Source organism: Apium graveolens, chromosome 2 (genome assembly GCF_009905375.1).
Source record: "Apium graveolens cultivar Ventura chromosome 2, ASM990537v1, whole genome shotgun sequence".
In the NCBI taxonomy this organism is placed as follows: domain Eukaryota; kingdom Viridiplantae; phylum Streptophyta; class Magnoliopsida; order Apiales; family Apiaceae; genus Apium; species Apium graveolens.
The window spans coordinates 66,784,124-66,795,831 of NC_133648.1; positions in this window are offsets into that span (position 1 = coordinate 66,784,124).

The window sequence follows — 11,708 nt, forward strand, 5'->3', positions numbered from 1 at the left end:
TTGATAAACCTTTCCAAGGTGAAATCTTCAATAACACTGCCTCTCCAACTTCAAATTCCATATCTTTTCTGGTAGGATCAGCATATTTGCGTTGACGATCTTGAGTTGCTGTTAATCTTTTCCGAATGAGTTCTATTTTCTCTTTTATCTGCTGGATCAATTATGCCCCCAAAATCTTTCTATCACCAACTTCTTCCCAAAATATTGGAGATCTGCATTTTCTCCCGTACAAAGCGTCATAAGGCGGCATTCCAATACTGGCATGATAACTGTTGTTGTAGGAGAATTCAACCAATGGCAAATGTTCGTCCCAACTTCCCTCAAAATCTAGAGCACATACCCTTAGCATATCTTCAATAGTCTAAATCGTCCTTTCACTTTGACCGTCTGTCTGCGGATGATACGCGGTACTCATGTTCAGCTTCGTTCCGAGAAAATCTTGAAAACTTCTCCAAAATCTTGAATTAAATCGAGGATCTCTGTCTGAAACTATGGATACTGGAACTCCATGTCGAGTCACAATTTCCTTCAGATATAACCGAACCAATCTATCCAGTGAGAATCTCTAGTTGATAGGAAGAAAATATGCTGACTTCGTCAATCTGTCGATAATAACCCAAATAGCATCATGATTTGCCCTGGTCCTCGGTAATCCAACCACAAAATCCATCGCGATATGTTCCCACTTCCATTCTGGAATGTCCAATGGTTGTATCAGTCCACTGGGTCTTTGATGTTCCACTTTGACTCGCTGGCAAGTGTAACACTTACCTACCCATTCTGCAATTTCCTTCTTCATGCTTGGCCACCAAAAATTTTCTCTTAAGTCTCTATACATCTTCGTACTCCCGGGATGAATTGAGTATCTAGAGTTGTGAGCGTCTCGAAGAATTTCATCTTTCAGCTCGGCTATGTTGGGTATCCATATTCTGGAAAAAAATCTTAATATTCCTTTATCATCCTTTTGACTCCCTATCTCTTCTCCTGTCAAACTGTCTCGTTCATGGTTCATTACTTCTTCCTGACATCTTCTTATCTTCTCTAATAGTTCTGGTTGAAAAGACATTACACACAATACCTCTGTAGACATACTTGGGATACTGACCTCTATTTCCAGCTTTTCAAATTCCTTGATCAATTCCTCGGATGAAATTATCATATTCAACCTTTCTTTTCTGCTCAACGCGCCGGCCACCACATTTGCTTTGCCTGGATGATAGTTGATGGTACAATCGTAGTCCTTGATTAGTTCTAGCCATCTTCTTTGCCTCATGTTCAATTCCTTCTGGGTGAAGATATGTTAGTGTATACTGAAAATATTTATTTGAAGTATGTACATTTATTTCTGGCCAGTTTATTTGAGAATCATTTGAATATTTACATGTTGTCTAATATTATATATTGTGAACAATCTAGTATCAAATGGGATACAGAATATTAGATTGTTAAATACGGTTATATAATATAATAAGGTTCACAACACAGGTGGTGTTGGACAATCCACTGGTATGGCTGTAGTATTATTTAGATTAGTTTATATTGACTAATAAATAATACTAGTATACTTTATGTATATTGAACAGGATCAAATTTAGAATTGTTCCCTTAATACTGATTAAGAAGGAGAACTAAGATTCTATGTTATTATTAATGCTTAGGTTCTTAATCCGGAAATAGTAATTGACACATGTATATTATTTACATGCTTTGATCTATATATGAAATAATTGTTTTGAATTATATCATTATATTTTGGGTGATGGAATTATATACATGGTGGATATTATTTATTGAAGGAATCCATGTCCTGATAATATTCGGGTTAATGATGTCCCCTTGAAAGCTCAAAAAGATTTAATTATGTGAAACCCTGCAGGTGGAATTTATTCTGGCATAATTAAATAAAGGTTGAGTGGATGATCAAGGATAAAAGATATTAATTAAATAAATTATCAGTAATTTATTTAATTAATGAACATATGCTATTTTAAACATGGGGAATTTAATAAGCAAATAATATTGGAACCGAATTAATTAAATTACGGTATTAGGAAAGGTAGTGCAAATATTAATTCTTTAGTGGATTGAATTAATATTTAATTACATTGGGCTAGGCTCAAGATGTAATTAGAAGGCCCAACCTAATTATCCATGGTCCCTATTGTAGCCTATATATATTCTTATTCTCTTCTTGCTTGGGATTGTGTGAAAACATATTGTAGCCACCAAGGAGCAAGAAGAGAGGATAACTTGAGAAGACGGATGCCACACTTCACTCAAGGGAATTTGGGAATACAATAGAAGAGCGTGGAATCAACCATTAACAAGGTAATCCTCTTTTCGTAATCTTTATCGTAAAACGTAGTTACACCCTAAGTCCGTGGTTCCCAACAATTGGTATCAAGAGCCTGGTAATGGGTTCTACGTTTTATGATATAATGTCCATGTCGTAATTATATATGCGTGTATATAGTGTTTTGCTTGTATTGGTTTTGATGCAGGTTGTTAATCCACTATTATGGCCATGTATATTTTAATTATGTGTTTGGATCCCACGTGGTTTAATCGTGGTTAATTTTTATTTTGATTTCCACGTGGTTTAATCGTGATTGTAATTTACACGAGGGTTGATCGTGTTAGAATAGATTTTACAAAATTAGTTTTGTATTAGATCTATTTTTTTTATAATTGTTCCGGGTATTTTGTAACAAGTTATGTGCGATCGGAAATCAATTCCGGTAGTTTTTTGTTCCGCTGTGCGATTACAAGGGGCTGCTGTTGATGTTTGGATCGAACAAAATCAAAACAAAACTCACAGAAAAGCAACAGGCGCACGCGCGCTGCGGCCGCTGCGGCAGCTGGGGCTGCTGGGGCCGCTGCGGCAGCTGGGGCTGCTGGGGCAGCTGGGGCAGCTGGGACTGCTGGGGTTGCTGGGACTGCTGGGGCTGCTGGGGCTGCTGGGGGCGTCGGGGCGCGCTTGGGGCATATTTTTTTTGAGAGCTGGATTTTTTTTCAAGGGCCATAATATTGGAAAATTTATTTTAATTTTTTCAATTAAATTTTAATTATTGCTTTAATTTATTGATTATGTGTGTCGTTAATTATGTGTGTAATTCTTTTAAAATTGCATGTTTAACTTAATTAGGACGACATGGACATAAAATTTATTTATTGCTTTAATTAAATGTTATATGTTGCTAAAATTATATGTGTATTTTGAATGCATGATTAGACATAATTATAACAATATAGGGCTCCATTTAATTTTAAAATTCCTCAATTTTAATAAAAAAAATTCTAAGTGGGAGAGGGAATTAATATGAAATTAAATCCCATGGTCTCCATTATTGGTTGTAGGTAATTTAACATAAAGACGAATATAAATTATATATACGTCACCCATCGTGACATGTAATTTATGGTGTCTAAAATGTTATAGAAATTACTAGAACAAACTTCTTAAATTAATAAAATACGGATTTTATTTATTTCTGATTTGGGGCGATTTTGTCAAAAACGAGTTCATCGAACTTGTAAGGCTGTGGGTTTTAAGTGAGACCGATGTGACTCCTCCACTACCTGGAAATCAAACCATTGATGAATATTGAATTGAAGTATTCTATTCAAGGCAAAATTACGAATATTGGAAGGTATACACGCCACCTATCGTGGCGTATCAAGTTCCATAGATTTCAAATAATTTAAGATTTGATGATGGTATACACTTAGCTATGAAAAATAATATAGTCCACCCCAACGTGGCATATTGTTTAGTAATAGGACCGAAGTAACATTTAAAAAAAATTAGGTGGTATACATGTCACACATCGTGGCGTACCAGAAGCTTATGGTGTTTATATGTTAGTGCATTAAATTTTAATAATTGTTAGAGGAATCAATAGATCTTAATAATTAATGCACCCTTATTTATGTGATGTTTTTATGCATGATTCTCAGGATAAAATGGGTTTTAATCCACTATTCACCATACTTAAGGATACCAAACTTACCGGACCTAACTATATTGAATGGAAACGAAATTTGGACATTGTGTTGACTGCTGAGGAGTACAAGTTTTGCACTTATAAACCCAAGCCTGAACAGCCTGTTGTTGATGCTCCTGAAGATGAGAAAGAGTATTATAAATGGTGGATTAAGGCTGATGAAATGTCGCGATGTTACTGTTAGTCCCTTAACAATATAGCAAGAATTACAGAAGGGGGGTTGAATGGAATTCTTTATCTTTTTCTTGAAATAAAAATGTTCAACTCGATTATAGATATATCTATTTTGATTAGCACAATGCGGAATATAAACTTTAATGAATCAAAACAAGAGTAATTAAAAACAAGAGTCTTTAAAAACTTTCTGGTGGATTTAAACAATTCCACCAGAGATATATATTAATATATCGAGAGAACTCTGTGTGCAGAAATGCTCACAGCTGCTTTTACAAGATAGAACAACTAAGAACACAGGAAATGCTAAAGATAGTGCTTACAAAGATTTCTCTGTGTTTGTTTCTAAGCTCACTTAGTTTTCTTAGTTATTTTATATTTGCTACTCTCTTGGTTTATATATATTACCAAGATTACAAAGTCAAAAGAACTGAATAAATATAAAATCTAACAGTCTTGATCTTTGCTGCTTTTCGTCCTCTATTACCCAGTTAATAGGCTTCCACAATGTTTGTATCCAATCTCGACGGCTGTGTGTCAGCTTTCACTGTTCAACTGATGTTTGAATCTTGATATTATCATCCGTCGACTTTCAGATCATCCGTCGATGACTTAATTGATCATCCGTCGACTGCTATTTTGAACATCCGTTGAAAGTCATTTGATCATCCGTCGAAGCTTTGTTAAGCATCCGTTAATAGCTATTTTGGCACTTGACTTCATTTCACTTATACAGAATTACAAGACATTGCTTATGTATAGTTAATCAACCTATTCTGCATATCTAGTTAAAGTCAACATGACTTATATGCTACTACAGATTCTATACAAAGGTGCATACAACACTGTGCTACAAACTTATCATTATATAAGCTACTCACTCGATGGATAATAAATTACTCATCCATCGGTACTCAAACTAAGTTATCCGTCGGGACTATAATACTTATCCGTCGAGTGCTACATTATTTCACTAAGTAAAATCTACTTAGATGTTTTGTTTAGGTAATCATCAAGTGCACAACATATTCACAACAGTTACATTCTGGCAGCAATGTCGGGTGTTTTGCAGCATCAACATCAGTCTATGGCCACTGCTTCGGATATGCTCTTTAATCTCAAGGAACTTTTTGGAGATCAGAATAGGGCTGCTAGGCAAGTAGCCATGAAGGCTTTAATGAACACTCAGATGGCTGAAGGCACACCTGTAAGGGATCATGTTCTCAAGATGATGTCTCATCTGAATGAGATAGAGATCCTTGGTGCTGAACTTGACGGGGAAACCCAGATTGACATTATCCTTATGAGCTTGTCCAAGAGTTTTGAGCAGTTCCGCTTGAATTACAACATGAACAAGAGGCAGTATAGTCTCGCGGAACTGCTGACAGAACTTCAGGCAGCTGAAGGATTATTTCGGCAGAGTGTTCAAGTGAATGTGGCTGAGAAAGGTTCTTCCTCTAAGCCGAAAGGTATTAAGAAGAAGAAAAAGGCTCAGACACAGAAAGCTGTGAAGGCAGTGGGAGTTCAGGGTGGTGTGAAAAAGCCTAAGGGAAAGTGCTTCAGGTGCAAACAGTCAGGTCACTGGAAACAGGATTGTCCTCTTCCTAAGAAGACAAACAATACTGGTATGTCTCTTTCTCTAGTTACAGAAACATTTATAGCGGCTATATCTACGAGCACTTGGTGTGTAGATACAGGAGCCACTGATCATATTTGTAATTCTATGCAGGGGTTCCATCTATCCAGAATGCTTAGAGATGGTGAGATATACGTGTTCAGGGAGATGCTACGAAAGTAGCAGTAGTTGCAGTAGGAGTTATTCATTTATCTTTTGGTTATGATAGGATTTTGGTTTTAAACAATTGTCTTTATGTACCTTCTTTTAGAAGGAATTTAATTTCGGTTTCTAAACTTGCTTTGGATGGTTATAATGTTTGTTTGGATCGTAATGTTTCTATTATGATGAATAAACGAATTATATGTTCTGGTACATTGCAAGACAATTTGTATATAATTAATCCTAGTCAACCTGCACTGCAACTGCAATTTAGGGAATTGAACAACACATCTTCTAACTCTACTAAAAGAGAAGGAACCGGACTCTTTTAGAGAGTGTTAGATCGATGATGAGTTATTCGGATTTACCCAAGTCATTTTGGGGACATGCCTTAGAGACAGCAGCTTATCTTCTGAACTTAGTACCTTCTAAGTCGGTTCCTAAAACCCCCTTAGAATTGTGGACCGGGGATAAACCGAGTCTAAGACATATTCGAATATGGGGTTGTCCAGCACATGTTCTGAACAAGAACGCGACTAAGTTAGAATCTCGTACAGAAGTAAAGTTGTTTGTAGGCTACCCCATGGGAATGAAAGGATATTTATTTTATAGTCCGAAGAATCGGGATGTCATTGTTAGCACCAATGCAAGATTCTTGGAGGAGGATTATATAATGAATCACAAACCCATGAGTAGTGTCGTTTTAGAGGAACTAGTGGGAGGGACAAATAATACCCATGAAGCTGTAGTACAAGTAGAACAACCACAACATAATGTACAACCTGTCACTAATACCGCACCAGTGCCTCGTCGTAGTGGGAGGGTTGTTCAACAGCCTGATAGATTCATGTTTTTGGGAGAGTCTTCAGACTTGGTCCCTGGTGAACATGATGATGATCCCCGTACATACGAAGAGGTAGTACAAGACAAAGATGAAGATCTTTGGCAAAAGGCGATGGAATCTGAGATAGAATCAATGTATTCTAATCAGGTCTGGGAGCTCGTGGAACCACTTAAAGGTATACAACCTATTGGATGTAAGTGGATCTACAAGAAAAAGAGGGAATTAGATAAAAAGGTGAAAGCCTGGAAAGCAAGAATTGTTGCGAAAGGGTATACTCAGAAAGAAGGTATCGATTATAAGGAAACCTTTTCACCGGTAGTCATGCTTAAGTCAGTCCGTATTCTTTTATCTATAGCAGCTCATCTCGATTATGAGATTTGGCAAATGGATGTCAAGACAGCTTTTCTTAATGGAAGTCTTGAAGAAACCGTCTATATGCAGCAACCAAAAGGATTCATTAAGGAAGGCCAAGAGCATCTGGTATGTAAGCTTAAGAGGTCTATTTATGGACTTAAACAAGCTTCTAGAGACTGGAATATTCGTTTTGATCAGGCAGTCCAGTCATATGGATTTGATCAAAGTCTAAGCGAATCGTGCGTGTATAAGAGAAGTGAAGGTAATGCAGTGGTTTTTCTAATACTATATGTAGATGATATTTTACTCATTGGAAACAATGTTGAGATGTTGTCATCAGTAAAGGCATGGTTGTTCAAACAATTTGACATGAAGGACTTAGGTGAAGCGGCATACATCCTTGGGATCAAAGTTATAAGGGATCGCAAGAAAAGGATGTTGGCTTTATCTCAAGAGCCCTACATTGATGAAGTATTGGCTCATTTTAACATGCAGAACTCCAAGAAAGGTTTTTTATCTTTTAAGCATGGAGTTGCTCTATCTAAGAAGCAGTGTCCTTCGACACCTAAGGATATAGAGAGCATGAAAGCAGTTCCTTATGCTTCAGCATGTGGAAGCTTAATGTATGCTATGTTATGTACGAGGCCTGACATCTGCTTTGCTGTAGGCATGGTTAGTAGATATCAGTCGAACCCAGGTCAGGAATAATGGAGTGTAGTAAAAACTATACTCAAGTACCTGAGAAGGACTAAGGAGTATATGTTAATTTACAAGGCCTCAGATCTATTTCCTTTGGGATATACTGATTCAGATTTCCAATTAGATAGGGATAAGAGGAAATCAACCTCGGGATATGTTTTTACTTTGGGAGGTGGAGCCATTATAAGGAGGAGTGTAAAGCAGAAATGCATTGCAGACTCCACCATGGAGGCCGAGTACGTGGCGGCCTCTGAGGCTGCCAAGGAGGCTGTATGGTTCAGGAACTTCCTTTTGGACTTAGATGTGGTACCTAATTTGCCTAGAAGCTTGACGGTGTATTGTGATAACACTGGTGCTGTGGCAAATTCAAAGGAATCGCGAGACCACAAAGCAGCTAAACATATTAAACGTAAGTATCATCTCATACGAGGAATCGTAAAGCGAGGGGATATAGTTGTGGCTCACATGTCATCAGAAGACAACCGAGCAGATCCTTTCACAAAGAGCTTGCCAACCCAGGTTTTTGATAAGCATGTGGAAGCGATAGGAGTCAGATGGATGGACACATAGATTTTTATGTAATAGTGGATTAAATAAACACTGATGTACACATAGAATATTTTGAGTATAAGTGGGTGATTGTTAGTGTATACTGAAAATATTTATTTGAAGTATGCACATTTATTTCTGGCCAGTTTATTTGAGAATCATTTGAATGTTTACATGTTGTCTAATATTATATATTGTGAACAATCTAGTATCAAATGGGATACAGAATATTAGATTGTTAAATACGGTTATATAATATAATAAGGTTCACAGCACAGGTGGTGTTGGACAATCCACTGGTATGGCTATAGTATTATTTAGATTAGTTTATATTGACTAATAAATAATACTAGTATACTTTGTGTATATTGAACATGATCAAATTTAGAATTGTTCCCTTAATACTGATTAAGAAGGAGAACTAAGATTCTATGTTATTATTAATGCTTAGGTTCTTAATCCGGAAATAGTAATTGACACGTGTATATTATTTACATGATTTGATTTATATATGAAATAATTCTTTTGAATTATATCATTATATTTTGGGTGATGGAATTATATACATGGTGGATATTATTTATTGAAGGAATCCATGTCCTGATAATATTCGGGTTAATGATGTCCCCTTGAAAGCTCAAAAAGATTTAATTATGTGAAACCCTGCAGGTGGAATTTATTCTGGCATAATTAAATAAAGGTTGAGTGGATGATCAAGGATAAAAGATATTAATTAAATAAATTATCAGTAATTTATTTAATTAATGGACATATGTTATTTTAAACATGGGGAATTTAATAAGCAAATAATATTGGAACCGAATTAATTAAATTACGGTATTAGGAAAGGTAGTGCAAATATTAATTCTTTAGTGGATTGAATTAATATTTAATTACATTGGGCTAGACTCAAGATGTAATTAGAAGGCCCAACCTAATTATCCATGGTCCCTATTGTAGCCTATATATATTCTTATTCTCTTCTTGCTTGGGATTGTGTGAAAATATATTGTAGCCACCAAGGAGCAAGAAGAGAGGATAACTTGAGAAGACGGAGGCCACACTTCGCTCAAGGGAATTTGGGAATACAATAGAAGAGCGTGGAATCAACCATTAACAAGGTAATCCTCTTTTCGTAATCTTTATCGTAAAACGTAGTAACACCCTAAGTCCGTGGTTCCCAACAAGATATACTTCAAATTCTTATGGTCCGTGTAGATCTCACACTTTTCCCCATAAAGATAATGCCTCCAAATCTTCAATGCAAACACTATAGCTGCCAATTCCAGATCATGAGTTGGATACTTCTCTTCATGTGCTTTCAACTGTCTTGAAGCGTAGGCTATCACCTTGTCATGCTGCATCAAAACACATCCCAATCCTTTGTATGACGCGTCACTGTAGATCACAAAATTTCCTTGTTCATCTGACAATACTAGTACTGGAGAAGATACTAATCTATTCTTTAATTCTTGGAAACTCTCCTCGCACTTCTCGTCCCATTCAAATTTCTGGTTCTTCCTGGTGAGCTTTGTCAACGACGTAGCTATCTTTGCAAAATCTTGCATGAATCTTCTGTAGTAACCTGCTAATCCCATGAAACTTCGTACTTCTGTTGGTGTTTTTGGCCTCTCCCAGTTGATTATGGCTTCAATCTTTGCTGGATCCACTTCCACTTCCTTATTGCTAATCACGTGCCCAAGAAATCATACTTCTTTTAACCAAAATTTACACTTGGAAAACTTTGCGTACAATTTCTCTTGTCGCAGTATCTCTAGAACTATCCTCAAGTGCTCTGCGTGCTCCTCTTCTGTTTTAGAATATATCAAAATATCATCTATAAACACAATCATGAATTTATCCAAATACTTCTTGAATACCCGATTCATCAGATCCATGAAAGCTGCTGGTGCGTTGGTTAATCCAAATGCCATCACTAGAAACTCATAACACCCATATCTGGTTCTGAATGCGGTCTTCGTAATGTCTTCTGGCTTGATCTTCAGTTGATGATATCCAGACCTTAAATCTATTTTAGAAAACCATACAGCGCCTCTCAATTGTTCAAACAAATCATCGATCCTCGGTAACGGGTACTTGTTCTTAATGGTTAGCTTATTCAGTTCTCGATAGTCAATACAAAGTCGCATACTCCCATCCTTCTTCTTGACAAACAGTACCGGTGCGCCCCACGGGGATACACTGGGTCTTATAACTCCTTTCTCCAAAAGATCTTGCAGCTGAGTTGCCAATTCTTTCATCTCCACTGGTGCCATCCGGTACGGAGCTTTAGAAACTGGTTCTGTTCCGAGTGCTAGATCAATCGCAAATTCAATTTCTCTGTCGGGAGGTAATCCTGGAAGATCGTATGGAAAGACATCTGGAAACTCATTGACAACTGGAACGCCTCTAGTACTGGAACTTCCTTGCTGGTGTCTATAACATGGGTCAAATACGCCTCACAATTCTGACGCAATAACTTCTTCACTTGAGCTATCATTAAGAACTTCTTCTCTTGCTTATTTCCTTGAAATCAATCTGAGCGTTATTTTCTGACAACCAATCCATTCCTAAGATAACATCAAATTCTCCCAACTTAAAAGGTATCAAGTAGGCATAGAAATGATGTCCTCCAATCTCAATATCACACCTCGGGCACACACGGTCGACGGAAACTTGATTCTTATTAGCTAACTCTATCATTAATGCTTGTCCTAATAAATTAAATTCGCAATGAAGCTTATCGACAAAACTTTGAGAAATAAATGACCTTGTAGCTCCAGAATCAAATAAAAATTTAGCATCTACAGAGTTGACTGGAAGCGTACCTGGAACCACGTCTGAACTCTGAACAGCATCCTTCATAGTCATGTTGAATGTCCTGGCCTTTGGCTGGTCCTTTGCTGGTGGTCCTTCAATCCTTGGCACATTCTGAGATGGAGCACCTGTAAGCCTTGGGGTGTCGCTCGTCGTACCTTGTGTTGGGCAATTCCTGGCGATATGTCCTGGCTTCCCACACTTATAACAACCAGTTCCCAAATTCTGACCTTGAGTCGGATTCTGACACACATTAGCAAAGTGTCCTTTCATGCCGCCCTTGAAACACGTCACATTAGCATTACAATTCTCAAAGTGCTTCCAACCACAAAACTGACAATCCGGTACTAGTGGACGATTGGGCCTATTTTGATTTGAATTCTTGTCCTCCATTCCCTGATTGTGGTCTTCTGAATCCCACATTCCTATTACCCTAAAATTCTGGCCTTTTGTTGAAACGGCCCTGAAAATTACCCTGCTGCTGACCTCC